At 38.2% G+C, this 14,070-nt stretch overlaps 1 protein-coding gene across 1 annotated transcript in view; it reads right to left on the bottom strand.

The window, feature by feature from the left end:
* The window catches only part of SLC9A4 (solute carrier family 9 member A4), a 103,177-nt gene that overhangs the window by 62,144 nt on the left and 26,963 nt on the right, over window positions 1-14,070 (bottom strand). The gene's annotated exons all lie outside the window — the stretch shown is intronic.

Here is a 14,070-nt window from a genome sequence, read left to right as displayed (position 1 = left end):
TTTTTTTTTTTTTAACCAAAGGTTACATGTCTAGTAAGCAGTAAATCTGAGACGACAATTAGGTCTCCTGACTTCCTGTGTCAGCTAAAAAGTAAGTAACCAAGGACTTTGAAGTTTCAAGACAGAGAGCTGTGTTTCAACTGCCCAATGATATTTATGATCAAATTAGGACATGAATATAAAGAGGCTGCTGAAAGTTTCAGCAAGTTTGCTTCTAGTCAGATACTTATATTAATAATAGCATAGTACTTAAATGCTTGTAGAATGCTTGCTAATTTATAGCAACACTATAAGATATAGGTGAAAAAGATATAGATATAAGTATTCAGAAGTTTATTTGTTTTTAAAAGCGATTTAGCCCAACTGTTCTGGGAAACAATTTGGAACCATTCTAAGAAAGTGTGTATGGGCTTAAATCCTTCTACCTTTGACTCAGAGATCCCATGGCTAGAGATCTCAACTGCAAGAAAATCAAAAGATTAAAAGAAGGGCCTATATGCCAAAATCCTTATGTCAGTACTTTTTGTAGTAGTAAAGAACAAGTAGATGCCCAGGAATTGGGGAATGGCTAAGTAAGTTGCAGTAAAATGTGATGGAATATTACTGTGCTGGAAGAAATAATGAGTATATAGAATGCAGAGAAGCATGAGAAAACTTCTGTGAGCAGATTCAAAGTAAAGTAAACCAGAACCAGAAAAAAGCAATATACATAAAACGACAGTATAAATGGAAAGAACAAAGACAATGACAATAAATCAGAATTGAAGACTGTGAAATTAGAATGATCCTTGGCCTTCAAGATGAAATATGAGAATTTACCTCACTCTTTTTCTTGGAGGACTATAAGTGACGAATATTGCATACATGGTTGGTTAGTCTTGCTGAAGCATTTTTTTCTTTCTTTTTTATTGTTTCTTATAGGTATTGGGTCTCTAGCTAGGTGACAGGAGAAATGATGTATGTTGAAATGAAGATATATTAAAACAAAAAATATTTAATATGATAGTTTAAAGTTGTTCTACAATGTTCTTTAACTAGAGTCTATGAACTTTTTAAAAAATATGTTGATTTCTTTTTCTGAATGTGACTGATTTCCTTGGTAATCCTATGCATTGTGTTTTATGCATTTAAAAACATTATTTTAACTGGACTACCAAAAGGGTTCAATGGCACAAAAATGAGTGAGAATACTTATTTTTGAAAAAGATCATCTTTTGTATTAGTTAACATTTACTTAATTTTAGGTATTTTAAAAAGAGATATAATTTGATAGAGTTTGAAAATTGTGTTCCATTTGAAAGGTCCTATTGGTGTGGTACAGTTGAAGTAGCAATGGATCCATAATCAGAAAACCAGGGTTCAAATCCTAGTTTCTTCCAATCATTATCCATGAGACTCTGAGCCAGTCCTTGTCCTCATCTGTAAAATGAGGGGCATTGAATTAGACTGTCACTAAGGTCCCTTTGACCTGTAAATCTGTGATCTTGTGAAAGCCCCTTTGAGATTGGAAGCTGTCTTTAATTCAGGATAAGTATGATTTCATGCTGAGATGATGGTAGCATGCCTAAATTGTGAGGGAAGTAACAATTACAGTCATTTATCTTCTTAAGTGCTGAAATGAGGGGGACAAAGGTTGTAAAGAGGTACATTATGATAAATAAGTGGTTCGAGGAAGCTAGGCAGTTCAGAGGATATAACACCGGGTCTGGAGTCAGGAAATTGTTGTTTTTCATTTTTCATTCTCAAAAAGGACCAATGACACCACAAGGTTGATGACTTGACTTGTAAATGAATTGGATTTAAATAAGTCAAGGCTATACAAAGTCATCAGTCTTGTGAGTCATCCAAGTCCAGTGGCAAGACATAAGTTAAGACAAATGGCAATGGCCCAGGATTTAGTGGATGACCTTGACCTTTCTACATAAAATTATTTCCCAGGTCTCAGTTTGAAGGCTTGAGTTCAAATCTGGCCTCAGACACTTACTAGCTGTGTGACTCTGGGTGAGTCACTTAATCCTGTTTGCCTTTGTTTCTACATCTGTAAAATGAGTTGGAGAAGGAAATACTAAACCACTCCAACATCTTTTCCAAGAAAACCCAAAATGGGATCACGAAGAATGGGATATGACTGAAATGCTGAACAACAACAAAGATTCCTTATCAACTCCTTATCAACAACTTCTTATTATTAACTCCTGGACTTGGATAAGCTGCTTAGCAAGCTTTTCTGGCTAAAGAGCTAAACACTAGAGGACTAGGGAGACTAGAGTTCAAACTCTCTCACTAATTTAGGGGAGACTCTGGAAGTAGCCCTAGGTTTACAGACTGAGGTTTGAACCCTGCCTCTGTTCACTTATACTTACATTGTCTTGGGCACCTCCCTTTACCTCTCTAGGTTTCAAATTGTTTTTCCACTAGAGCGCAGAGCATTATAAACTCTAAGGTCTCTTCTGATTCTCAGTTCAATGATGTTCATTGCTAACTCGGGAAATATTTTTTCACCTCTCAGTCATCAGTTTCTTCATCTGTAAAGATAAATGAGAGGGGGACCTAAATGGTGTCTAAGGTTCCTTCTAGCTCTGAAATCCTATAATAATCTGTATTAATATTATTAATAGCTAATAGAATATGAGCTACTTGAGGGTAGGCACTATTTTAAAATGAGACTATATGTAAAGCACTTTGAATCCTTCAAATGCCATATAAATGTTAGTTGGTAGAGCTGGTTTTGCTGTTGGTGTTTTGATTTTTCTATCTGGTACTTTGCAGTTCTTGACAAATAGTAGATGCTTAATAAACACTTGTTGATTAATTTTTAAAATAGCTAAAGGCTACTCTTCTGTGTTGTAGTTTTTTACTGAAACCATTTAGAAGGGACTCAGAATGCTCATTCTTACGTTTTCAGTGTGAGCAAATACACCTTAGAAATTAGTAAATATTTCAGATCAGGACATGATTTATTGTTTTGTTGACCAGACTTAAGAAAGAGATGGGAAAAATGCAAATAATATAGCTCAAACTTAAAAGTATGTCCCGCATGCTTTTTCCCCCGAAAAGTTGGTTGTTAAACATTTACCAGGATAGCTATTGGATGTAAAGTACCACATCCTTGCATCAGAATCAGTGGCATCTCACATACCTTGTAACACTACTACAATGAAACAGGGATGCATTTTTCAGGGTTTTTCAGTTTATTTTATATACTAATACTTGGAGAAACTACATGGAGTCTACCAACTGTATAGAAGACCACATAGTCCAAGGAAAATAAGGCTGGCCCTAAAATCAGAAAATCCATTTTCAGACCCAATCTCTTTATTCTAAAAATGCCAAAGGTTTCCTTGTTTCTTCCAAGAGCCTCTCCTGATGATACATTTGCCCTGCCTCTTTGCCCAACCTTCATTCAGGTATTCTTCTCCACTTTGGAACTCTGCTTACTAATGAATTAGACTGAGATCTCCTACCTAGTTTTAATAGGTAATCCCCAAAGCTTCTAGATGAAAATAACTAGAAACTATTCACAATGTGGACTGCCCTGAAATCAAGTTGACCTCCTTATTGCTCTGGGAAAGATGACCTCACTCTCTATGCCCTAGAGACCCTCCTATTACTTATCACCTGAAAGAAACTGGGCATGTCATAGAATCTCTTTGGGCCTCAGTTTCCTCATCTATAAAATCAGAGTTGAAGGCCCATTTCAGCTCTTGATATATGATCCCATGAACTAATATTAGTCTATGACAGCAGACCTCTGGGAAACTCACACAACAATCGACAAGTACCATGGGGGCTAAAAAGCCCTAGAGATAATTGCTCAGGACCTAAGCAGTCCATAATCTTGGGCATGTTTTGGATAGACAATGATGGTATTTTTAAGAGTTAGAAAGTGCTTGAGAGATCATTTAGCCCAATCAGTTCATTTTACAGATAAGAAAATTACCATCATGGATATATTTCCAAGAGGGCTATTTTTGCCAAGAACTGAATAAAAGCAAAACAGATTGGTCAGATTGGATGTGTGGGGATGATAGCAGGGTAATGGAGTGGGTGCTATGCACTGAGCTGAGCTGGAGAGGGGGTGACTGAAGGCATAGGCTAAAAAGAGAAAAAGTGACTGCGTATTAATCATGTCTGCTACTGCCTAGATTTAAAAAGGAACTGAAGACATACTGTGAAAGGCTTCTAAAGGTCACAGCAGCATCTCAGACAACATGAAGAAAATCTTTCTCCAATTGTGTAGAATTGTTTCAGGATGTAGCATATTTATATAGCCACTATTTTCTTTATGTGGATATCAGAAGAATTCCAGTAACTTAAGAGACAGGCATTGAACAATCTAATGCAGTGAGTGGTTTCACTATACTCAAGTATATGTCAAATCATATGGCACAGTATAGGTCCTGGATTCAAGTCCTAGGCTTCAGGTCCCTCACCTGTAAAATGAGGATATTGAACTAGATGGGCTCTCAGGTCTGCTCTAAAACAGAGATTCAGAACATTGTGTGTGTTTGTGTGTGTGTGTGTGAATGTGATTGGCTCCTTTGTCAGTCCAGTGAAACCTATGGATTCCTTTTCAGAATAATGCTTTTAAATATATAAATAAAATACATAGGATTACAAAAGAAATAAATTATATTGACATGATCTATCTATCTATCTATCTATCTATCTATCTATCTATCTATCTATCTATCTATCTATCTATCTATCTATCTGTCTATCAGTCCGTCTATCTATCTGTCTTTAAGTCCATAGACTCTAGGTGCAAAACACCTGTCCTAGATGCACAATTATAAATATATATTATGTCCCCAAAGTTCAAAAAAGTACAAATATTTCAGTTTCAAAATGTCATGTAATGTATGGGTGTATATGCCTGTGTGTAACCTTATGCTGATTTGACATGTACCCATGGAAAATACCCTGACCATTTGGAATAGAGGCACCTTTTCTTTCTCCCAAAATTTCCTTGTTTCTTCCAGATGCTCCTCCTGATGATACGCCTGCCCCACCTCTTGGCCCAACCTTCATTCAGGTACTCCTCTCCACCTTGGAACTCTGTCTACTTACAAATTAGAATGAGATCTCCTATCTAGTTCCAATGCTTTGAGATGAAAATGACTAGAAATTATTCACAATGTGGGCTACCCATAAATCAAATTGACCTCCTTGTTGCTCTGGGCAAGATGACTCTACTCCTAATGCACTAGAGACCCTCCTTCTCCACCTCCCCAGGGACAATCCTATTCATTGGTTTCTTTGATCTATTATGAGGGAATTAACCAAACTGTATTGAAGTTTTGTTTCAAAATCCCTCTCCTTTTTCCTCAGTCCTCTATCTCTAGAAAGACAATTCTATAGGAGAGGAAGAAGAGGAAGAGGAAAGAGAAAAATTCTTGGGGCCAACATAATCTTTGGAGAAGGATCACCCTCCCCTACATACCAGATACTAGATTAGATACCAGACAGTTAGTTACTCAAAGGTAAAAATAGGCAGTCTTTTATTTGGAAACTGCCTGGGCTTTTTTTTCACAAAATACAACTGGAATTCAGAGAAGAGAGAGTTCAGTGTGGGCTGTAATAATCTTGAGGATAATTCACTGAAGTGAGTTACGTTTTGCAAGAGAAAAAATAAGCTTTTGAAGGAGGGGAGGGAGCAGTGCCATTGCAGTTAGGAAAGCCATGAGTAATGGTATTTTGTCGAGAACAAGTATGACTTGTAAAAGAGACATTAAGGAGACCAGCCTGAATGGAATGAAGTTTGCATAGTAGAAACGGCTTTAAATTTTATCTATATGTGAATGTTTGTGTGTGGATATATGTATGTACGTATATATATACATATATATGTGTGTGCATGCATGCATGTGTGTATGTACATATGTATATATATGTATGTCTGCATATACATAACACACTTTCATAGGTATAGTTATGGCAATAGTTAGATAGAATAAATCTCATATTAGACATTTTATATATACATATATTAGATGTATTAGATCTCCAGGTATAATTTACACATTTATAAATTTGGATAGATCAGAAACTTAAATTAGTATGGGACAAATGAACTCTCCCATTTAGGACTCAATACCCTCATCCGCCAAATAAAGGTTTTGGATCAGATTATCTCCACGATCTCAACTCTGTTGTATAACAGTTATTTCAGGAATTTTCTTCAGCACAGGGCAGGTTTGATGCATCATGGCACGTCATCATCATCATCATCATCGCTTTAAGCTTTACAAAGCACTTTATAAATCTTATTTCATTTGATTCTCACAACAGCTTTGAGAGGTAGTATTTTTATTATACAGATGAGGAACCTTAGGCAGGCAAAGGTCTTTTGACTTTTCCAGCATCACAAAACTAGTAAGGGTCTGAGGCCGATTTGAATTCAGGCCTTCCTGACTAGATCTAGTGTTGTATCCACTGAGATTCCTAGCTACCACATAGAGATGGATCGAGTATGCCCATAATTTCAAAGCAATAAGACTGTAAGTGTAATGAAGTTGTACAAGTTTCCCTTGTAGAAGTTTGCTTAGCAAAATGATCCAAAGATATAAATATTATAAAGCCTGGCTAGATATAAGCTATGTTATACAGTATCAAATGAAAGCGTATCATTTGTAAGTATTTACTGAGTTGCAAGCACTGAGTGCTGGTGATACAACTACAAAAGCAAGGCCTCAAGAAACTGTATCAGCAAAGACCCCCTCGGGCATGCACGAGACGGGGTCCTGCTGCACAGATTCTTGGATCTACTTTTCTAAGAGAGCAACTTTTGAGGGGTCAACAATCAACTTTAATCAAGCATATACATTATTCACTTAGTTTTGGGGTAAAAGGCAGCACCCTGAACTTCAGAGAAAATACAAAGAGAAATTATAAGCAGAAATGACAAAACAGGGCTTCCAACTGTCTGACTATAGACAATGCATACTTCATTACCAGAGAGAAGCACCAGCATCTAGGTTTTCAAAGGGGGTGGGAGGAGCTTCTTAAAAGGACGGCTCAGAGTCTTTCAAAAAATAAGCCTCAAAGCAAAACCTCACCTCAGAGTATACTCTTTCCAGGGCTGGAGGGTGTGACACTCCTGACCTTGTGCTTCTTTAGAAATTAACAAAAGGTATCTGAGGCATGTTAATGGATGGGGAAGATCTTTACCTCTTCCCCACATCCACCACTTTACAGAAACTTACCTTCTAATGGTGTAGAAAATACAGATAGAGGACTGGGAAGCATATTTTGGTTTGGGAAGTTACAGTAATGGTGAATAGAATAGATATTCACTTCATATACCCTTTCCAGAAGCAATGTTTATGTGGCTTGGATAACTGTCTCCAGAGCCAAGTGATATAAATATATAAAAAGGTGACTGGATGTAAGCAAAATTTTCCTGTATGTTTAAATTCATTACATACCGACAGTGCACAGGTGGACATTATAGAAGGAAGATGTCTCTTCCTAGCAGCTAAGGAGGCAGAATGGTGAACATGCTGTAGGCAGTAAATTAAGGAGCACAAGCTTTACATTCTAATCCTGATCCTGTCATTTACTAGCTATGTAATTGTACGCCAGTCTCTTCATTTCTCTGGGCTCCAATTTCCTCATCTTTGAAATAAGGACTGGGACAGATAATCTTCAGATCTCCTTCTATCTGTCGTATTCCATGAACACTAGATGGCATTTGTCTTTTTATCCCTGGTGTCCATCATAGCACCTGGCATATAGTACGTTTCATTGTTGATTGATGAGCTTGTTGGCAGCAAATCTGAGGCAGCTCCAGTGCCATGTACCACAGTGAATCATTCATCATGGTGAACTTATGAAGTAACATAATGTAGAACCAGAGCATCAAACTCATTTGACTTTTTCAGTTATAGGCAATGGTGATGGAGTCCCAGGACCTGGATGCTCAAGCCATGGTGACCATGGAGGCAAGATTTCAGGTTGGATGTTGCTTCCAACAAAAAGAGAAGCTTGGAGAAACCAGAATGCTGGAATATGGACACAAGCCCAGGTGGACTTTGCACTTGGAACTTGGTGACACCATGCTACCAAGTCCCACCAACCGGTGCTCCCTTCCTCTACTCCCTAGAGACTGAAGTGGTGTCCCTAGGTGCTGGAGGGAAATGTGTCTGTTTGTTCTTACTGTACCTAGAAGTAAATATCCCTTTGTAAAATTAGTGTGATTGTTGTCACTAAATGGAACTGGGGGACCTCTAAAATTGGAGGAACACAAACTGGTGTGGTATTGAGTCAGTGGCAGAGAGACTAATCATCAGACTAATTCTATTGATTTAGCTTTAGATTTTAATGTTATCTACACTGTATTGTATTTTTATTTGTGTTGTTTAATGGTTTCCAATTACATTTTAGTTTGGCTCCAGTGGCACTGATGGGGTACTTGGGCACATGTGTTTGGGGCCCAATTCTAAAATCACATTTCCCCCTAACCTCAAAACAGTATCCCAGACAGTTTCTCCCCAGCCTAAGGACACAGCCTGTTCCAGCAGCCTGTTATCTTCTTTCCTGCTATAGTAGCCAGCTGCATCTACAGAACTCATTAGTCTGAACCAGCTGTGTACTGGCTGAACAGGATGGGCTCCAGGTCATAACATTTATTACTCACTGACCAATCACATGTATCCTAGACTTAGACATACGTATACTCCCTTACATTTATCTTGTCTAACAAGACATTGATGAAAGCAACCTGGTATTTCTCAGCCAACTCTGACCATTGGTTGATTTGATGACATTTCAGGTCTAAAACCACACATCCAGGTAGCCCCACCTTGGGCTGTTTCCCAATGAATTTTGGGTAAAATACCTGTGAAGTAGATACCAGAAGTGCATGTTCCTTTAAGAACTGACCACTCCTTAACCACTCTCTAATCCCACCCCAAAACACCTAGTTAGCATATTTGGCACAGGCTTTATTATAGAATATCCTACATACACTTTATCTGAACCCCTCTAAGATTGCGGGTTTCCTAAGAACTTTTGTCTGCTGAAAAGCATAATTACTCTTTACTTTGACCTCTACAATGCTTAAGTCCATGAATTCTTCTCGAGGCGACCTGCCCCTGGTATCCTGGTCTTTGTGAGGGTCTCACCCCGCTTCAGCCTTCATCAACACTAGGGAATGTTGCGGGCCACATAAGCATGTTTGACACCTCTAGTACCATGAATGCTGGATATGGAATCAGGAAAGTCTGGGTTCCAATTCCATTTTAGACACTTAATAGCTATATGACCTTAGAAGGAAGAAGAAAACAAGCTTTTATTAAGCATCTACTGTGTGCCAAGCACTGTGCTAAGTGCTTCACAAATGTTATATTATTTGATCTTCACAACCATCCTGGGAGGAAAGAGACATTATTATTCCTATTTTATAACTGGGGAAACTGAGGCAGACAGAGGTTAAGTGACTTGCTCAAGGTAACATAGCACTGGATTTTAATTCAGGTCTTCCTGACTCCAGACCCAGTGTGCTATTCACTGTACCTCAATCTTCTCATCTGTAAAATGTGGGAGAATGGATTGATAGTGATTTCTAAGATCATAAAAGCTCTAAATCCATGATCCTATGAATTTCCAATCATAGTTACGGGTGGGAGAAAATATAGCCGAGATATCAGAAATTTAGAGATAATCCACAAAGTCCATTTTTATTCATTAGTTTCAAATCTCCACCCCATCCTCCCCAACACCAATATATATATACCCAGTCTTGAAACAAACTTATTAATTAATTTGTCGTGATTTAAGCCTCACTTTTAATCTCTTCCCTGGAATGGAAGGACTGGCAAGGTGTGTAATGATAGAGAAGTAGAGTGCTGGAGAAAAGGGGAGAAGTAAGAGATCTTGGAAATCACAATGAGGAGTTTGTACCATGTCAATATGTTAAGATGCCTTTGCTTTTCTCATTTTTAAATATTGTATCAAAAACCTAAATCCTGAGTATCCCTACAACGAGAAGAAACCACAAAGGTAAAATAAAGGTAGAGCTAAGACAAGATGTAGGAAAGGTAGACCCAGGGCAAAGATATGGGGGTAGAGGCAGAGAAATATGGCCCAACAAGGGTCACTTTTTAACACATATTGTTTCTGAATGCACATAATTTTGATGCTGTAGGGCACCCAAGTGGCACAGTGGATAGAGTATAGGACCTGGAGTCAGGAAGACTCATCTTCTAGAGTTCAAATCTGGCCTCAGACACTTACTAGCAATGTGACCTTGAATAAGTCACTTAACCCTGTTTGCCTCAGTTGTCCATCTGTAGAATAAGCTGGAGAAGGAAATTATAAGCCACTCTGGAATTTTGCCAAGAAAACCCCAAATGGGGTCATAAAGAGTCAGACGTGACTGAAAAATAACTGAGCAACTCATTTAATGCCAAGGAACTCAATTCTGTGTGACATGTAAGTATTTATTTGGGGACAAATCAAGTCACGTAGTCCAATGAAATAATAGGATTGAACAGAATCTGGCAACGTGTCTTACATATCAAGTAAAAGTTCACCCTCTGGTAGGCAATAACAAGGAGGGGAAGTACATGCGCATAGTGGAAAGGGCACAGGGTTTGGAGGGAAAGGATCCAGATGGAAATCCCAGCTCTGACACCTATTAGCAAAAAATGGCACTCTCTAGGCACCAAACTACTTATCTGTTAAAAAAAAAAAAGTTTGTGGCTGGAGAGGGAAAAGGGGAAGAACTAGAAGACTTCTGGGGTTCCTTCCAACTCTGTGGCTCTGAGAAACCTCTTGGGCCTCAGTCTCTTCAATTCTAAAACAAGAAGTGGACTAGATTTATTTATAATGCAATTTTGCTGTACATGCCCAGATCATTCGAGATGAAGACATTCATGAGGAAGATGGCAAGAACTTGATTCTGAGAGAAGACATCCTACTACATTTCCCTACCATGTAGGTAAAAGCAGCCTTTTCCCACTGTTTGTGTAGCTAGAACAGGCTGCATTTTTTTTAAAGCTACCAAACCTAGATAGTCCCGATCTTTCTTTCTTTTTTTTTGGCAGCATCTAAGAGATGAAGATCCTGTTCATCTGAAATTTGTGTACTGTATTGAGCTGGATGGGGGTGAATGGCTATCTTCCTTCTCTACCTTATACTCTATGGTCCTGAGAATCAGGTTTGGGCTTTTGTTCTATCTTATTTGGCATTTTCAGTTGTAGACACAGGTGATGGAGTCCCTGGACCTGATGATCAAGCCATGGTGATTTTGGGAGTAGTATGCTAGGCTGGATATTGCTTGCAACCCAGAAGAGAAGATTGGAGAAACCAGAATGCTTGCATATGTACATAAATCCAGTGGGGCTTTACACTTGGAACTTGGTGGCACCATGCTGTATAGTTTTACTAACTAATGTTCTATCACTCCACTTCTTAGACTAAGGTGGTGTAAAAGGTTATTATGTCCCTAGATGTTAGGGCATGAGAGGGATGTATATAGAGTTGTTCTTGCTGTATCTTGAAGCAATTATCCCTTTGGAAAATTAATCTGTTGTCACTAAATGGAACTGGAGAACCCCTAAAATTGGAGGAACACAAAGTGGCAGGTCTTGAGTCAATGGTAGAAAGACTAGACACCCCAAATCCCATTAAGGTTACTATAGAACTGTGGGGGAAGGGTGAGATATAACATATCTGGCCTTCAGGAAGTAAGGACAAGGATAGTCACTGTTATATCTCTAAAGAGCTTTTCATTTCTTGAGCCCATGAATTTCTGGACCTTGTCCAGAGCCATCAAATGCCTTTTCTAGTTTGGTAAAGGGTTTCCTTTGCTCTGCTTCAGTGGTTTTGAGCTTGAGTTGACATAGTTGCCCCATCTGTCATCCCCATGTGAGAATGCACTGCTTTTTCAATGACTTTTGCTTTCTCTCTTCCACTCAAAAGAGAAAAAATAGTTTCTGTAATACTCAGAGGCTCTTTGCCTTAATAGATATGACTCTTTAGCATGTTGACTTTTCAAATACAAATAGAGGGTTTGATTTAGCTCTGACCACAAGAATACCGATTCTAAGCCTGATTCTGGGAGTAAATTTGGCTTTGTTTAGTCAGGGTAATAGGAGGGGCCTGGTACACAATTAATGGTTTCTGTTCTGTAAATTTACCACAGAGATAATGTATCAGTGACTCCATAAAAGGCACTATAAAACCATGATTGGATACCCTAGATACAAATCAGTTCCATGAATTACTATAACTTTATAGTTATTACCTTATTATATATATGCATATATTTATATACACACATACATATATGTGTGTATATGTTTTACATATGTTTTAGCCTATAATCTAGTAGGGGATTGTATATTTGTTTTTTGGAGACCAGCAAAGCTAATATTGGAGAGGCTAACCATTGAACTTAGAGGGATGAATATTTTAGCCACAGAAATTTGAATTTGACAAATTAAGTCATTAAGAAGTTTCAATCTGCAAAAACTTGAAGTACTGAAATACAACGCTCTAAAAGATAAAGCACTTATTAAATGCTTGCCAGGCAGATAAGATAGGGGTTCCTCCATTTTGGCAGAGGTGTAGCACTATGGGTGTGGAACATTGTCATTTTTTTTCTTTCTTCTTTATTCTTTGTAACAGAGAGGGCTCACTGGGTAGAAGAGGAAACAAGAAATATTTGGAAATTAAGGTGATAGAAAAAAAAGAGGTCAATTTTTTTTAAAGGAAAGAGATCTAAGCAATACTTAAAGACATAGAGTTCAGTTTTTGTTTTTTGTTTTTTTCAAATGGCTTTATGAAAGTGTCAATATATTTACTTATTTTCAGAACTATATTAGAGAAGTCTTGGCTTAGAGGTTGTCTAATCTATCTGCATAATTTTCTTTTTTCTATTTTCTTCGTTTTCCTTTTCTCTTTTTTCCTTTCCTATCCTTCCTTCTTTCTCACAATCCTCATTTCCTCCCTTCTTCCACCATATTTCCTTTTTATTTCTCCCTTCCTTCCTTTCTTCCTTTCTTTCAGACTAGGTCCTTATATCTCACCAAGCTGGAAGTACAATGGTCAGTCAAGCACCTGATTCAAGTGCCAATCAGCACAGAAGCTGTGACCTACTCCATTTTCATCCTGAGCTACTTTGCCACCCTTTAGTAGGCCTCTGCTAATAGAGACTGCCAAGACTGGTGTCAGATGGTTAACAGTTTGGATGTCTAATCAGCTTTAGACCTACTGCAAGCTCAGGCCTCCAATAGCCCTGGTCTCCTCAGTAGCTTGAATTACAGGCATCTGCTACCACCCCCTGGCCACCTCCTTTTACAGATACAGGAACCAAAACTACAGAACTTCTTTCACGTGCCCAAGGTCACACAGATCCTTAGTGACAAAACCAGGACCAGCCCCCAAGATGTATGACTCCCAGTCTTGATCTTTTTCCATTGAACCACACTATCTCCCAGGTACTGCCAAAGCTAATAAAGACTAAATCTATGTTTGGTGAAATAACTGAGACCAGCCACAAAAGAACTAGATGTATGAGGCAAACAGAAAGAATTTAAGAACAAAAAGGTATTTGTAAAGTAGTTCTCAAATAGCTTTGGTCACCCACTAAGAACAGATGAAATGGATAATAACAGAATGTGTGGGGAAAAAAACCCTTCATGCCCAAGTGGTTGCGTATGAACACTATAAATTGCACATGTTACAGGGACATAAATACACCATGGATATTTTGGTGAGTCTGTGAGTTCATCAGTGACTCCTGCCATCAATGCAGATCACCATGCTGTCATATCATCTCATCCTGCACAATTCTTGCTCAAAGAATACCAGATATTACAAAAACGATAAAACAAATGCCATCAAAATGTTTGCCAGTAGCATTTCTACCTAATTTTTTCTCAGATAAGAAAAAAAAGTATCTAGAGCCACTCCCTACATGATTATTGAAGGGTTTTACTCCCTGGTCAGATTAGATCAATGGAGGCCCATCTAGATGACTCTAAGCTCCCAAGTGAAATTTGGATCATAAATTAATTGCGTTGACTTGGCCTTCGAGTTAATTTCTCCTTCTTCTTTACCTAA

Source organism: Notamacropus eugenii, chromosome 6 (assembly GCF_028372415.1).
Source record: "Notamacropus eugenii isolate mMacEug1 chromosome 6, mMacEug1.pri_v2, whole genome shotgun sequence".
Lineage (NCBI taxonomy): Eukaryota > Metazoa > Chordata > Mammalia > Diprotodontia > Macropodidae > Notamacropus > Notamacropus eugenii.
Note: the sequence above shows the minus strand (reverse complement) of the source record. Positions and strands in the feature narration are given on the sequence as shown.